Below are 13,222 nucleotides of genomic sequence, written 5' to 3'. Positions count from 1 at the left end.
TATGAACTTTTCACTCAAATGATTCATTAAACTGTTTAACAAAGTGTTTGAGAGCATCTAGACTGTTCCAAGTACTTGTCTAAGCAGTAGAGATTCAACAGTAAACAAGATAGACATGGTCTTATCCTCCATGGAGCTTACAGTCTGTTGACCACCCAGGAAAACAAGGAGGTGGTAACATCACTGTATGACAGGGACTTAGATTGGAGAGAACAGGGTTCTACTGGATCTAGAGAAAAGACACCCAGAGAGAGAATTGTCAGAGAAATCTTCCTGAGGAAAGTGACCTCTAAGCTGAGATCAAAAAGAAGAGAAATCAGCTGAGGCAATTGGGATAGTGAGGTAGGCAGAGGATCAAGAACCTGACATATTCAGGGAATGGGAAGAAGCTCTAGATGAACAAAGGAGCAAGGGCGGAGGGAGAAGAGAATGAGCAAGGGTGGAGGAGAGACAGAGGAGGCCGGAGAGCAGTCACGCAGGGTCACAGTCAGAGGAACACAGGATGAAGGCAGTTTGTTGCCTTGAGGTGCCCTTGGGTATCCAAGCAAAGTTTTCAGTGAGCAGAGCCTGCATTGCCAAAAAACAAAGGATGATTTGATTCTGAAAGTTAAGATCTGGTAGGGAACCTGTAAGTAAAACTAAGAGGTAGCTAAATTTTTTGAGATTCCTTGGCTAGTTTTCTAGAAAATTCTTTGACCTAGCTCCTGTTACATATTTATAATTCACTGACTACTGTTTCTGCAGCTCTTTTTTTCAACACATTTTTGAATTTTACGCTTTAAACATATTTTATTGATGATTTAAATGTTTCCTATTCTAATTACACACCTTTAATTTCTCTGCATTTTTTTTTAACCAGAAATTGATATAATTAAAAATGTGGTCTTCCAGGAAGAAGTACAAAACAGAAAATGTAACAGGCTATAGCATTACACTTAGAGTCGATTCTGTGCGAGTTTAAATCCCTACGCTTGTCAAAAGTTGTTAAAACATTGCTTGCCTTTTTTGAATATAAAATGTGGGCAGACATGTACTAATATATCAAAAAATGACACTTTGTCAAAGAGGGCTTTCATGGGAGAATGTTCTGAATAAAATGTTTTCTTTTACAAAGAACCCGACCTGTTTAACATTCCAAAGCAAACACAAAAGAACACAAAATGCCTGAACTTACTGCCAGTCACAACCGTCAGTTTCATTTACCCTTTCATACTTTTTTTTATATTCCAAAAATTGTTCCTCCAAAGAATTATCAGTTTTATTCCATGATAACCCTTATTTGAAGTAAAATAAAAGCAGCTTAGACCCTCCTCAAAATGGATGCCTTTCAGACTTACTAGCACTTTTGATAGTATGAAGATGATGTGGTTGGCTATGTCTACCACTAGATTCAATGTAATTATATGTGAAGCAACAACTCCCTTATCTATTAGGAACACTTGCTGAGGCTAACCGTAGTTCACTATTTGGCAGATGAAATACAAAATTAAAATCTCAAACCAGTTTTCAAGGTTTTTTTCCGCAGTCATTTTAAAATCTTTTAACCTAGGGAAAGATGGTAGCCAGAAAAGAATGGAAAACAGATGGCATTTAAAGGCCTTAGCAAAATTGACAAAGCAGATGTGTCTACCCCTCCTCATTCCTCAAATAGTACTTCCCCGTTATGATTAATTTGTGATGGATCCAATGCTTTGGATCTTCTGAGGATTTCCAGAATTAAGACAATGGTGGATAGTTGGAATGTTAAACTGAAAATCAATAGATAATTGGCTTTGATCACAACCTCTTACCGTCTTATCGAAATAGGAGGGATAGCTATATATGTTACCCCCATCCTCGGCAGAGAATGCACTAAGTCTAGCTCTTGAGTGGGCATATCATTCATTGTTTAGGGTACCAGGGAGAAGGGTTGAAAGAAACAGAAACAGATGGCAGTTGAGGTAATTGAGATACCGTACAGCTTAAGGCATCCTGGAATGCCACATAATTGTACTAGTGTGAAAAGAAGAGAAACGTTCTATGTAACTTCATTTCGTGTGTGAGCTAAGCCTGTTCAGAATTAAAATTCCTCAACGGTGGGAGGGGAGATGCAAAAGGTTTGAGCTAATATCAGAGAATGGCAAGAACAGATTCCCCCACTAGAAGCGTTCATTGGAGAGTAGGAGGCCCAGGCCAGGTTTTAATAAAATACGAGAAAATTCTGTGTATATTGATATGAGAGAAGACTAATATTGGGAGCAATAGATTGTAATTCCTAATAGCTGAGCCAAATGTGTTGCCTTCATCTTTTAATTAACTCACGCTATTATTGCAAGGGAGAGGTATTTTGTTATGGTTGTGGTGGTGGTTGTAAGCATCTCACAACTGAAAATGCCTCCTTTAGAGCTCTGAGTTGGTGAGCTGGGACACTGAAGTGCAGAGCGTAGTGTGAGGTTTTGCATCCTGCCTCTATCGCTACTAATTACGCGGCCCTTGGCAGGTGCCTTAGACTCCCTAGGCCTCGCTTTGTTCACCTATAAAATGAGCCTGATGATACCAGCTCATGAAGCATCTAGATCAGTGCCCACACATACGTAGTAACTAGTAAATGGTAGCAATATAATTAATAGATTTGCACAGCTTAGCACAGCACACCGAGGAGCAGAATATTCATGGATGTAGTTCCTCATTGCACCAGGAAGCCCATTTCAAGGGTTATTGCGGGTGGTTAGAATTTCCTCATATTCTGTAAGCCAGGAAAAACTGTTCCTGCATACCACCTGCTCTCTCTGGGTTCCTAGGTATATAAACCATGTTGTGTATTTAAATAGAAGTTAAAGTCACAACATTTCCTTGAAAACACGTTCTGGTTCCACTATCAGACTGACTGGAAGGCTTTTTTTTACACCGATCGTTACACACTTACGATTCATTTGCTAAAAACAGTGGTTTCTCCTACATGTATTAAAGCCAAAATTAGGTTATAAAATTTAGATCCCTTTAAAGTTAAAACAGGCATCTCCTTGATGATATAAACTGTTATTACCTAAGAAGTTAAAGTACATATCATATGTAATAAAGGAAACATCAGTGACATATCAATATTTAGTTGTACTACATACTGGCTATTCTAGATACCCTGCAGTCATACCTACCACCAGTGGCTCATTGTGAGTTACAACTGAAACCAACACAAGATGCAGAGGAATCCTGATTTATCTTAATATTAGAATTTTACAGCACTTTTTGAGCTATTTTATAAATTAATTAATTTCAAAGTGGATGAAGCAGTAACGTTGAGGTTTAGCTAATTATGTGTAAATTAAATATAAGCATTTAAAAGAACCATTTTAATTAAAAACAAGACTCAGGCAACTAATCATTAAAAGTGGAATTGGTAACTTGAGATTTATCATTCTGAAACTACTAGCACCACATTTCTAATGAATTCTTCCCTCTACTTAAATGAAGACAAAATGTATCTCCCCAAAGTGGCAGCTAGTAAAAGATAACCCTTTCTTGGGTCATTGTTGTCCATTTGAAATTGACTCAGAACCAAAAAAAATCTGCTTTGCTACAGTCTCTTAGTTACAAAACTATAGTTACTCTTTGCTAAACCATATCCAACATGACATGTATTTGACTTCTATAAACATCTAAGAAAAACCCTAATAATTGTAATAGCTTTTATTACTGCAAAAAAAATGGATGTATTTTATAAGAAAAAAATATATACTTTTTATAGAGGAGGCTCTGAGGAAAAATCTGAATAATTTGTGATTTAATTTTTTAAATTAAAATAATTTATTACAACTTCAAGAATAATGAGGAATATGCTTTGGATAGCTTCATTTTATATATAGTAGCTGTATACTCCAAACTTTATATTTGTAAGAATATAAAAATATATTGCTATGTTCAGCTTTCTATATGGTAATTTGCATATGTTTAAAAAAATAACCATTGGCTAGTTTTTATACTGCAATGTAACTATCACTTAGCATAAACCATGATGCATGGTTAAGTGCTTAATAAACATTTGTATGTAGATTGAGTATATCGATCGATATAAAATATCTTTTGAAAGATTCTCTTTTAAAACTATTTACCGTTATATGATAACCTTATACTTTAATCTATCCCAAATAGTGAATAAAGCTTAAGTGCATCTCCCTCGCACTTTGAAGGCAGTATGTGTTTCTGCTATCCTGCCATCTACTGCTTTTCTGTATCCTGGAATTAATACAGACATTAAAAACCCAAAAGCGAACAGTGCCTCTGCTGGCTGAGATAGAGTGATTTAAAGGCATGTTAGCTTGTTTTATTCCTTGTGCTAAATACCTGCTATTACTGATTGTCACATTTTTCTTCTGTTGTAAAAACTGAACTAATTGAAGGTACTACCCTTAGGGGATGAGTTCTGCAATGTAACGAATGTTGAGTGCCCTCTTGAGTTTAGCATTTTAATTATTCATAATTATAATGATTTCTGTTTATTTGGGAACTTTAGAAATAATTCTAGCTTCTCAAACAAATTGAGAAGCAAAGTGGTTGAGGCTTAGTTTTGCTTTGTCTTATGTGGAAGTCAGCAGCCTATGAGCATGGGAGAAGTTCTCACAACAGCAATGGATCCGGTTTTCTGGCTAATAAGTAGGCACTACTCATGTATGCCATGTCCTGAAATAATCAAACGTACTTTTTTCTACTAGTTCTCTGGTTACTCTGGAATTGCTTGGGCAGTATTGGGATAGTGAGGTGGAGAATGGACAAGGATTCAAGTGGAAGAACTGGAAATAATGTATGAAAATGCGTTAATCAGAGAAGAGATACAAGACATTTGATAGCTGGCTATTAGCCAAGTGTATACAATTTTAAAGTCTTTTCTTTTTCTTGAAAAAGGTGTGGTGGGGAGCACCTGGGTGGCGTAGTTGGTTAAGCGTCCAACTCTTGATCTCAGCTCAGGTCACGATCTCAGGGTCCTGGGATCGAACTCCACCTTGGGCTCTGAGCTCAGTGTGGAGTCTTCTTGGGATTCCCTCTCCTTCTCTCTCTACCCCTCCCTCCATGTGCTCTTGCTCTCTCTGTCTGTCTGTCTCTAAGACTTTATTTATTTATTTGACAGAGAGAGCACAAGCACAGGGAGCAGCAGAGGGAGAGGGAGAAGCAGGCTCTGCACTGAGCAGGGAGCCCGATGTGGGGCTCGATCCTAGGATCCTGAGATCATGACCTGAGCCAAAGGCAGACGCTTAACCGATTGAGTCACCCAGGCACTTCCTTCTCTTGCTCTTTCTCTAAAATAAGTACATAAATCTTAAAAAAAAAAAAAAAAAAAAAAAAAAANAGCAAAACTTTTAAAAAATGTGTCTGCGTAAAAGATGAATATTCTGGCCATTTTGGACTAGAATAATCTTTATGTCTACTATTTGCAAATATATATTAGTGATAATGATGTATTGGGACTGGGCTTCTACAATCTATTTAGATGTCATATATCCTCTTAATAATAGCCTGAAAATAACAATGACATATTACTTAAAAAAAAAAAAGAGTGCATTGCAAACCTGTTTCATTGCAATCTGTTTCGTTTTCTCATCTTTCTTTCTTTCTTTTTCAGTCTCTCTAATACAGCACTTTAGTTTTAGAGGCAAACCTGGAGAATTACTCAGGTCTCCTAGTGTTCTATATTCAACTTAGGAAGCAGCAGCAAGTGCTTAATATGTTCAAGTAGTAGCAAAGGTAAAAATGATTTGTACGGATAATCATCATATGGCTATAAAAGGCAGTCTGGAGATACACAATGTGGGCATCTTTAAGGAGAGTACATTTAACCTTTTAGGAACCCACCTAAAAACTTCAACAGCCAGATCAGAAACAAGGTTCTGCTGCAGGAACATTATCTGAAAGTGCATGTGGGTACCCCCCAATTTACAAGTCCACCTCTAATCAAAGGGAATTAACAATTATGTATTCCAGGGTTAGGCTCAAATGTGAGCTCTGCTGTTTGTCAGCAAATTGTTTAATAAAGGCACTGAAAGTACCATTTAAGAAAGAAAGAGAAAGAAAGAAAGAAAGAAAGAAAAAGAAAGAAAGAAAGAAAGAAAGAAAGAAAGAAAGAAAGAAAGAAAGAAAGAAAGATAGAAAGAAAGAAATGTTCTGATCATCCAGAATATACTTCTTCCCATTACACATTTTTAACCACAGCTACTAAGGAGCAGCAAAAAAATGATGATTAAAACAAAATAATAGACTAACTGGGAAATCACTTTGTGTCCGTCTCCACCCCCAGGTGCTGACAAGCAGGGAACAAGTGGAAAGGACGGGAGGTAGGTGAGAAGAGGCCATGGAATATCCACCAACCAGATAATCATTGCTGGATCATTGAGAGGTGTGTGAATGTAGGTATGTGTACTGAGGCCTAACGTGCTATCGGTTATCAAACTTTCAGGACTCCCACCCCATGCATTATACATCTGCCATCTCATCAGCCTTTGGAAAGCACTCCTTGGCATGGCATGGCACCTGGGCACACAGACACACCGCCTCTCAGACATCCCCAGTGGCTCTCCCACAGGAGGTCCTCCCTCCTCTCTGGGCTTCTCAAACATTCTAAAAAATGACTTTAAAGTGCCTCTTGTTCCCCAGTCTCAGTGTTCCCATATAGAAACCTTCCCCACTGATACCAAGCCTTATTTCCCAAACACAGAGAGCCTTTGTCCTTGCTATCCCGACTATCTGAAATAACTTTCCCAAATCCTCCTTCCTGGTTTTAATTCTGCTTTTTCTCCAAGACCTAAGTCAAGTTCCACCTACATTACAAAATTGTGCCGATTTTCCATCCCAATGATGTCCTTCCTTCCAAACCACCATAGAACTTGTGGTCATACCCTGCTCTGACATTTGACAGCTTGTGTTATGTATGACTTTGTCTCTCCTTATGCATGTGCCCTGTGTCCTCAGTGTAATTCTATTTCTGGAGAGGTGGGATCTGTTGCATTTTTTGTACCAGAATCCAGTGCGAGGAGAAGTGGGCATGTAACAAGCTGCCCTGACGGAGCAGGGCAACAAAGCAAGATGGTTAAGAATGCAGATCTGCAGCTAGACTTCCAGAGTCTTGAGTTTGAGTTCCTGCTCAGCCGGTGGGTAATTGACCGAGGCAAGGTTCTTAAAAAAAAGCTTTCTGTGCCTCAATTTCCTTATGTCTAAAGTGGGAATAACTACTACGTCCATTCCCTTGAGTTATGGTAAAGTTTAAATCAATTAAGTAAAAAGTGCTTAGGATAGTGTAAATACTTACTGAACGCTCAAAAATTGTTACCTATTAATTACAATGTATGCATGTAATAGTCCATCTCAATTAAGTTTTTCAATAATGCTGTAAGATAGATCGCATTATTCCCATTCTAAAAAGAGGAAATCTATGGCCCTGAGAGGTCAGGTCATTGCCTAAAATCACAAGAGGCAGAATGAGAGCCAACTTGTCTGACCTTAAACCCTGGGTTGTTGCACACTGCACATTGCCTCACACCCGGGTTACTGTTGCTAATAATGAAATGTATAGTTTAAGCCAAATTAGGCTGAAATTTCACTAGATTTGATCTTGAAAAATCTTTCAACATGCAGTGTTTTAGTTGAATATAAATACTTTTCTTATGGGCTAATCCAAATGCAGTGGAATCATAATTACCTTTTTTTTGTTTGTCTGGTTTGACACAGAGGCTAAAATTCAACTCAAGAAATATTTCTTTCCCAGGTACTGAAGGAGGAGGATAGAGAGAATACCAAATGGGTAGTTTTGCCCTAGGGTATTTTATCATCTAGGTGACTTAAGTCATGGAAACAAAGCAGAAACACCTCACACACTTTTAAACCTTTCTTTCCTAGGTCCCTTTGAGATTGGCTCTTCCGTTCTCCCTTCCTCACCCCATGTCACAATATGGTCTAGACACAGTACCACTGCCTACAAACATAACACTTTGGGGTTTGGCCGAATGTGTCATTCAAGAGTAAACTCTAACATGTACAAGCTTTTAAATCATTTTATTCTATTTAAAATTATTTGGGAGAATTTGCAAAAAGCCCTGTTAAACTTGGCAGACTAGCCCCACTTGGAGTAGCTGTATTTTCTAGGAAATCAAGTCTGGTTCTTGTTACGGCCAAAGTTCCTTGGCTGCTGCTGTTTCTTTTGTGCATCTGTAGTGCTTAGCACTGTGCTGGGATATAGTAGATGACTGATAAATCCTTAGTTCAATGAACCGCTGTCACCCTGGTGTTACATTAATATACTCAGGTCTCCTGGCCCACCACTGGATTACAGAGTAATCTGAGCGCTTACTTTATTCTAAGTTTTTTACTTTACTTATACTATTTCATTTAATTATCAAAGTAACCCTATGAAGTAGGTATTATTATCCCCCATTTACCAACAAGGAAGCTGAAATTCAGGGTTTAACCAATATATTTAAAAGTCACACAACTGATGAGAAGGAATTCCCAACACAGGTCTAATCCAAAGACCAACAAATGGTGACATAGTAATGGGGGTGAAGTGAGACCAAAATCAGAGTCAGGAGGGAGGTACTCTATTTTGACACTAGCTTCAAGTGACTCAGGCACATCAGATAACCTCTTCATGCCTGTTTCCTCATCTCATGTCACCTTATCATGAAGATCAAAATATTTTATTTGTAAAATAGCTTTGAAATTATCATTGATGCTATAAACATAAGTTCCAGTTAATGGGTCTGGTAAAAAATAGACACTGAAAGAAACAGTTTAGAAGCCCCCCAAGTGGTTCGATATGCCTAGCAGGTAATAGGAGGAAGGTAGAGGCTATGAACGAAAGCCAAGGCCAAAAACAAGCAAATGCCATGCCTGTGTAGGGAATTTGGAAGCAGATCTAGAAAAGACTGCTCTAGTAGTGATGCCAGTCCAGTTCTGTTCGGTTGTCAGTTACTAAGTGGCACTTACCGTATACTATGTCACATCATGTTTTAAAATATAAGTATAATGGCCCCAATCACTAAACCAAGGACTGAATAGAGGCTAAAACAGTGGAAATGAGGACTGTTGCATAAGGAGCTGTATACCTTGTGTAAAGAAGGGTTGTGTGGCAGGCTACTCATCTAAAGGATGAAGAGGAATGCTGTCCTTAAACACTTGGTTCTCAAAGTACGCGAGGACCTGAAACACCCCAGGGGCTTCAGTGGGAACTAGCCTGCTGCTTCTTGAAGCGATCTGTCCAGAAGTTTTTCAGAGCAATTAATGGCAAGGGAAGAAATGTATTTGATGAGTTTTAAGTATGTGCTTCAGTTAAGTTACTATGCTAGTAGACACGACTTAATCTTATGAACTATAAGGTGCTTTCCATTCTTTAGCATTTAAATCCATTCCTACTGAGTTTAGATAATAAGTCATTAATCTCAGCATCTGATCAAATCCATGTATTTAGACATAAGAAAGTTACCCATATTTTTTTTCTTTTCATTTGTTTACCTGGTAAGTTCCAGAAACCACCTACCAGATTTTTTAAAAATTGTATTTTAACTCAGTGACAACAGGCAACCTAACTGATACTTTAAACAATATTCAAGAAGTCAAAGAGAAATTAAGAAACCACTTCTCTAAGCATCTTTTGTTAAAGCCTGTCTGCAGAAGACCTCCACTGCTGAGATGGAGAATCTGTGGCCGGTTGTTCAGTTTCATCTAACCAATTTCAACTGCCAAGTATTTCTAAAAAACATAGGCCAATGACAATAACACATTTAACTTTTTTTTTTAAGTAGCTGCCTTAATATTTGAAGTTTATCATTATTATTCATTATTAAACATCTTGATGATAGAATGGGTTGCCGGAGTAATGACTGGAGTAATCACAGCAAAAAGTGACTAATTTGGGGAACATTTTTAGAGCATAGTCTTAAGTTATAAAAGCATTTTGTAAACTATAAATCATTATACAAATATTACTTATAAGAATAATATTTATAATATCAAATTATGTTTTTCTGCAAAGTAGTGAAATATAATGGAGGAAATTTTCCTACTTTTACTTAAAATATATTCATGAATCTGAGTTCTTTAGCAGTCCATCGCCTTAACCACTCGGCCACTCTGTCTGCACAATGTGGGTTCTTTAATACAGAGCAGGGTAGTACCTGAGGGAAGACTCATAAGAATTATGATTCATCTCAGGTTTTGCAAGTGAATCAGATATTAACATTTTCATTTGCCTTGTGAGAATTTTAGAGTTCAAAGGCATTGAGTGATCCAAGATGGCACACCAGGTAAGCAGCAGAATGGAGATGCCAACCCAGGTCTTGATGAGTTCCAAAATCCATATTCTTTCTGCTGAATATTATAAGCTAAAATATATTTCTGATTTATAAGATAAAGACTGCACTGCTGCATACTGACTGTTTTTTCTCTGAATTTATTCTTAGAATGATTTTGGTTTTGTTTAGGAGTCACCGAGCTTTCTGTTGGTAAGGAACTTTCAGAAAATGAGTATTAATTCAATGAATATGTACCAGTCTGTGTTTATCCTAATGGTGCCCAAGTTTACATTAAAATCATATTTTAGCATTATAAATCTCATGTGCTCAGCTTATCTTTAATAACCCAGAATTTCACTAAGAACTTAAAGATGAAAACAGATTTATTAGGTTTGGGAAAACTGCCCCACACACAGAAATTGCTGCTCTGGAGGACTGCAAGGTGTAAGCACAACTGAGTAGCTTTCATGCTAATCTTGCAAGAAGCCTAGAGAGGCATTTTGCCTTCAGTCATTAAACAAGCGTCTACTGATTGCTAACTATTTTCATAACTTCATGCTAAGGAGATTGGCAGATAATAAGAACACAAACCCCCTACCCTTAAAGAGTTTTACAAATTAATTAGGGAGAAAAGACATGGAAACCGTTAAGCAATGAAAACTGAAGTTGAGCCATATTGCAACAGTGAAATCAATCATTTTAATACACAAAACAACGAGTGCTCCAGTTTCATGGCTGGAGGTGCTGACTATGGGTTGAAGTAGTGAAAAAGGCTTCACAGAAGGCAGGCAACTGGCTGGGCAGAGAGGATGGATGGAACCCACCAGGCGGGCACCATGGTGGAAGTGGCCAAGCAGCAGATGCATTTATTATCCTGCAGGTTTGGAAAAGATGAGATCAGAAAAGGAGGTGAGGCCAGATAGCCAAGGCTTTGATTCTAGCTAAACACTTTGACATTTGGCCTCCAGGTGATGGGGACTCATTGAAAATTTTTGAGCAGAAGAATGACATAATTAAAACAGTGCTTTAAAAAAGATTAACTTGGCAGGAGTAGGCAGGATGAATTGGTAGAAAGAGAACAGGACCAGAGGAACTACTGCAATAATTCAGTTCTAAGGTGAGTCTAGAAGTGACAGTGGCATGGAGGGAAAGAATAAATGCAAGAGAGAGTGCAAAGAAAGACAGGAGAGAAGGTGATGACCGGATGTGGGAGAGAAAGACACAAAATATACTAACATTACATTCTGTATGGGAACGTTTATAGTGTACAAAGTATATGGAATTCATTGATATTATACATAGTATTCATGGCCTGAGATGCCATTGGATGCCAGGCTTTTATTCACTATAGCATTTCTTTTAGCAAAATCTGCAGTGATTTCCAAGAGATAATAAATACAATTATAAAAATGCCTGGGAGAATAATTGTAGCTTTATGTTGTACTACTACTACTATGACTACTAACAATAATGACAGCAGTTATAGGATGGAAGCATAATTAGACGAGTAATGAAAACTCAACTAAACAGCGATGTTTAATTTACCCCCAAAATTCTAACTTCTTAGTTCAGCTGCTGTTGTTTTTTGTTTTGTTTTGTTTTTACCAAATCGACTTTCAAAAATCATTTATTGTCCAGAATACGTTATTTTGACAAATATATTAATATGATTCTCTAATAGTTTAGAGTTTATTTGGTGCTTTCCTGCTAGGATTAACTGCATTGTCTTTGAAATGTTGATGTATAATAATTGTTTTACTTTACAAATGGAAAAACTGAGCCATAAAGAAAGTGAATTAATGGTTTATCCAAAGTGGTGTGAGAGCTCAAGAATCTCTTTCCTGTAGGTCCAATGGACTAGAGAGATAAAATAAAACTAGAAAGGCGTCAATAATCTTTTTAGTTATCTACGTTTAGTGAATTGCCCACTGCCAGGCAAATGTAGCCTTCTTACCTAGAACACACACACACACACACAGTCCATTGCATTACAATGATATATATTAGTTACTTCGAAAAGTGTCATTTTAATATTACTTAGATGCTGTTTTTAATGCCTCAAGTAAAACATATTGTAGTTTCTAATATTAATTCATTCCCCACTTAGAATTGTTAAAAATATTTATGATCTGGTATAGAGCAAAGCATTTTGTTATCCATTTTCTTCAGCTTTGATATAAAAGCATTCTTCAGCTGTTTTCTAGGGACGGATGTTGTCTAAGTTTGATGGTAATTTATGTTGTCAGTCCATTAAGTTGATTTTATGGCAGCCAACACAACTATTGTCCATTTATGAGAAACCCGAGGACCACTCTGGGTCTCCACGAAGGCTGTTTGATACCTGCCCTCTCATATGGCTGACCTTGAGGGGAGTTGACTTTGGTAATTTATGGCAAACACCATCTAGGAAGACCTATTTGCAAGATTCACTGTCATTTAGTGCTAAATGATCATTGCTGAGTCCAGAGACAATCTGAGCTCCTGACAGAGCAATCCCATAAAAAATATTGCCTACCCACCCAGGTGTCCTTTCCAATTATCTGGAGTAGAAATTAATACTTTTAAAAGCTGCTAGTTTTTGAAAGGTTATTACAATTTATTCCAGCGGTTTCTTTTGCACATTATGATGAATTAGTTTATTAAGCCATTATTTTCCATGTCAGCTTTTTAGAAGATTGAACCATAATGTTGAAACATTAGTGTGAATGGCAAACATACTATTTTACAGCTGAGTAATATATTTCTTTGAGAAAAATGTGCTCAGTTTTTAATAACAGGTAATTTTATGTTTATGCTCCCTAATGCTGTTGTCAGGTGTTATTTATTTCTGTTTGGTAAGAACTGGAGAACTTTCTTTTAAAATGTTAATGGGGGGTTTGGACAGATTTTAGAGTCATAGTAAGAATATACTACTTAAAAGTAGAAAATATAAATTGTAAGTGTTTTTTTCCTGAAAGCTAGTATTTTCTAAG

General features: G+C 37.2%; 1 protein-coding gene across 3 annotated transcripts in view; it reads left to right on the top strand.

Annotated features, from left to right (window-relative positions):
- The window catches only part of HS3ST5 (heparan sulfate-glucosamine 3-sulfotransferase 5), a 280,197-nt gene that overhangs the window by 166,816 nt on the left and 100,159 nt on the right, over nucleotides 1-13,222 (top strand). Inside the window, exon 3 of one of the 3 annotated variants that reach the window (XM_034669007.1) lies at nucleotides 6,266-6,374. The gene's annotated coding sequence lies outside the window, so the exon portion shown is untranslated. Of the gene's footprint in view, nucleotides 1-6,265; nucleotides 6,379-13,222 lie in introns of all 3 variants that reach the window. The other 2 variants (XM_034669008.1, XM_034669006.1) reach the window with 2 other exon arrangements.

This window comes from Ailuropoda melanoleuca, chromosome 10 (assembly GCF_002007445.2).
Source record: "Ailuropoda melanoleuca isolate Jingjing chromosome 10, ASM200744v2, whole genome shotgun sequence".
NCBI lineage: Eukaryota > Metazoa > Chordata > Mammalia > Carnivora > Ursidae > Ailuropoda > Ailuropoda melanoleuca.
This window is presented reverse-complemented; position numbering and strand designations above follow the sequence as displayed.